The sequence below is a fragment of the Mandrillus leucophaeus genome, unplaced genomic scaffold, assembly GCF_000951045.1.
Source record: "Mandrillus leucophaeus isolate KB7577 unplaced genomic scaffold, Mleu.le_1.0 Scaffold1039, whole genome shotgun sequence".
NCBI classification, from domain to species: domain Eukaryota; kingdom Metazoa; phylum Chordata; class Mammalia; order Primates; family Cercopithecidae; genus Mandrillus; species Mandrillus leucophaeus.
In genome coordinates, this window is record NW_012098532.1 from 341,188 (window position 1) to 344,475 (window position 3,288).

Below are 3,288 nucleotides of genomic sequence, written 5' to 3' on the forward strand. Positions count from 1 at the left end.
TCTTAGCACCTTGGCTGGATTCTCTGCTAAGGGCTGAAAACAGAGGTGTCAGCTGGCTGAGCTCTTATATGGAGAATCTGGGGAAGAATATGCTTCCAGACTCTTTCAGATTATTGATGGAATTCAGTTCCTTAAACCTACAGAACTGAGGCCTCTTTTCCTGCTGGCTGACAGCCTTGGGTCACTCAGTTTCTCAAGGTCACTTGCATTCCTTGACACTTGGTCCTATCCATCTTCAAGTCAGCAATGGTAGGTTAAATCCTTCTCATGTTTGGAATTTCTCTGAGTTCTTCCTCTGCTTCAAGCCAGAAAAAACTTTTAAGGTCTCAATGTGATAAGATTGGGCACATGAGTATTATCTCTGTTTTGATTAACTCAGTCAACTGATTAGTAATCTGTTTGTTTTTTTGTTTTTGAGATGGAGTCTCGCTCTTTCACCAAGGCTGACGTACAGTGGAGTGATCTCAGTTCACTGCAACCTCCACCTCCTGGTTCAAGCGATTCTCCTGCCTCAGCCTCCTGAGTAGCTGGGATTACAGGCATGCTCCACCATGCCTGCTAATGTTTGTATTTTTAGTAGAGATGGGGTTTCACCATATTGGCCAGGCTGGTCTCGAACTCCTGGGCTCAACCAATCTGCCCGCCTTGGCCTCCCAAAGTGCTGGGATTACAGGCGTGAGCCACCGTGCCCAGTCTGATTAGTAATCTTAATTACATTCTCCCAAATTGCTTTTGCCATATAACTTAACATAATCATGGGCATATTATCAGGTCATATTAACAGTTCTTGAAGTCAGGGCAGGAAGTCTAGTGGAGCCATTTTGGAATTCTGCCCAACGCAATGTTAATATTCAATTGGATGCCAGATATTGCGGCTTTCATGTCGCAGGTGTTAGATTTTTGTATTCCTTTAGAGATTGTTGAGCTTTTTTTCTGGGATGCAGTTAAATTGCTTGGAAACAGTTTGATTCCTTTGAGGCTTATTTTTAAGCTTTGTTAGATGGTGCCCAGAATGGCCTTCAGTTGAGGTCTAATTTGGTCCCGCTACTCAGGCAGTAGCCTTCTGAGGACTCTAATCAATTCCCTGTAAGTTAGGAGGTTTTCAGCTCTTATTGGTGGGAACATGAATTATTTACAGTCCTTTGCGAGCTCTAGCAATTGTTATTCCTGCCCCTTTAAGGTAGTTTTCCTCCAAACTGATCGGTATTCATCTGAAAATTTGAGGAATACCCTCTGCAGATGTTGGGGGCTCTCTCTCCCTGTGCAGCACCATCCTCTCTGAAACACTGTCCTGCTAACTCTAGCTGCCTTGGTCTCCCTGGATTCTCAGCTCCATTTACTCAACTCAGAGTCCTCTGGGCTCCAACTAGGTTCCCCCTTCCTGCACCATGGCCTGGAAACTCTTTCACAATAGTAAGCTGGGAGCAATGGCAGGGCTCACCTAGTTCGTTTCCTTTTACTCAGGGATCACTATACTTCTTTTTCTGATATCCAGTGTCTTGAAAACCAATATTCCATAGTTTCATATATTCTATTTTGTTGTTGTTGTTATTTCAGGCAGGAGGATACGTCTGGTCCCTGGTACTCCATGTTGGCTGGAAACCAAAGTTCTGAATGTCATGTAAATGAAACCATAGAGTAGGTACTCTTCTGTATCTGACTTCCTTTGTGAGTAGCAGCATGCTATGGTTTGAATGTTTGTCCCCTCCCAAACCCTTGTTGAAATTTAATTGCCATTGTAAATTATTTAAGTGGTAAGACCTTTAAGAGGTGATTAAACCATGAGTGCTCTGCCCTCATGAATGGATTAATATCTTTATCATGGGAGTGGGTGTCTTATTTTCAGAGTGGGTTCCTTATAAAAAAGCAAGTTTGGTCTCTCTCTCTCTCTCTTTCTCTACCCCCCAACTTTCTCTCTCTGTCATCCCTTCTCCTTGCCCTTCCTCCATTTGATGACACAGCAAGAAGGCCTTCACTAGATACCAGAGCCTTGATCTTGGCCTTCCCAGCTCCAGAACTGTGAGAAAATAAATTTCTATTCTTTATAAATTACCCAGTCCCAGGTATTTTGTTATAGCAGTCTGTTAAAACACACTAAGACACAGCAATTTATTCTCTTTAAAGTTGCTAATAATATTCCACTGCATAAATATTTTCTCAGTTTTTAAATGGCTGCATAGAATTTCATTGTATGGATGTATCACAACTTATCTAACTGGTTTCCTATTGATTTACATTTAGAGATTATTTCTTTTTTAACTTTGCTTTTAGGTTCAGGGGTACATGTGCAGGTTATTAGGTAAATTGTGTGTCATGGGGGTTTGATGTATAGATTATTTCGTTACTCGGATAATGAGCATAGTGCCTGATAGGTAGTCTTTTGATCCTCTCCTTCCTCCCATCCCCCACCCTCAAGTAGGCCCCGAAGTCTGTTGTTTCCCTCTTTGTGTCCATAGTGTCCATGTGTTCTTGTTTAGCTCCCACTTGTAAGTGAGAATATGTGGTATTTGGTTTTCTGTTCCTGCGTTAGTTTGCTTAGGATAATGGCCTCCAGTCCTATCCATGTTGCTGCAGAGGACATGATCTCATTCTTTTTTTCATGGCTGTGTAGTACTCCATGGTGTATATGTACCACATTTTCTTTACACAGTCTACTGGGCATTTAGACTGATTCCATGTCTATATGTGTATATGTACCATCTTTTCTTTATACAGTACCACATTTTCTTTATACAGTGTACTGTTTTATACTTCATATGCATAAAGTATACTTTACATGTACCACATTTTCTTTATACAGTCTACTGTTGATGGGCATTTAGATTGATTCCATGTCTTTGCCATTGTGAATAGTACTGCAATAAACATACACGTATGCATGTGTCTTTATAGTAGAATAATTTATATTCCTTTGGGTATATACACAATGATGGGATTGCTGGGTCAAATGGTAATTCTGTTTTAAGTTCTTTGAGGAATTGCCACACTGCTTTCCACAGTGGCTGAATTAATTTACTTTCCCACCAGTAGTGTATAAGCGTTCCCTTTTCTCTGCAACGTGGCTAGCATTTGTTATTTTTTGACTTTTTAATTATAGCCATTCTGACTGGTGTGTGGTGGTATCTCATTGTGGTTTTGATTTGCATTTCTCTAATGATTAGTGATGTGGAGCATTTTTTCATATGCTTTTTGGCCGTGTGTATGTCTTCTTTTAAAAACTGTCCATGTCCTTTGCCCACTTTTTAATGGGGTTGTTTGTTTTCTGCTGGTAATTTTTTTTTTTTTTTT